This window comes from Eimeria tenella, genomic scaffold, assembly GCF_000499545.2.
Source record: "Eimeria tenella Houghton genomic scaffold, Eth_scaff2600, whole genome shotgun sequence".
Classification (NCBI taxonomy): domain Eukaryota; phylum Apicomplexa; class Conoidasida; order Eucoccidiorida; family Eimeriidae; genus Eimeria; species Eimeria tenella.
In genome coordinates this window covers 1,152-1,369 of record NW_013542472.1, presented here as the reverse complement: position 1 = coordinate 1,369, position 218 = coordinate 1,152, and the positions used below count along the sequence as shown (strand labels likewise).

The window sequence follows — 218 nt, the reverse complement described above, 5'->3', positions numbered from 1 at the left end:
CTTGCAGGACATAAAAGATAGAAGAAAGGGAGGAAAAGAGAAAGAAGAAAGAAGAAGTTGAAAAGACGACAAGAAAAAAAAAGAAGAAAGTAGAAATTAAAAAGAAGAAACAAGAAGAAAGAATAGAGTGAAAAGAAAGAAGAAGAAGGAAGAAATCGAAGAGAAGAAAAGAAAAAAGAAATTGAAAAAGGAAAAGAGGAAAAAGAAATGCAAAAAGA

The 218-nt window shown here is 29.4% G+C and overlaps 1 protein-coding gene across 1 annotated transcript in view; it reads right to left on the bottom strand.

The window, feature by feature from the left end:
• Positions 1–218, bottom strand: part of ETH_00036470 (uncharacterized protein) — a gene marked incomplete at both ends in the record, with an annotated part of 2,326 nt that overhangs the window by 1,032 nt on the left and 1,076 nt on the right. The window lies entirely within an intron of this gene.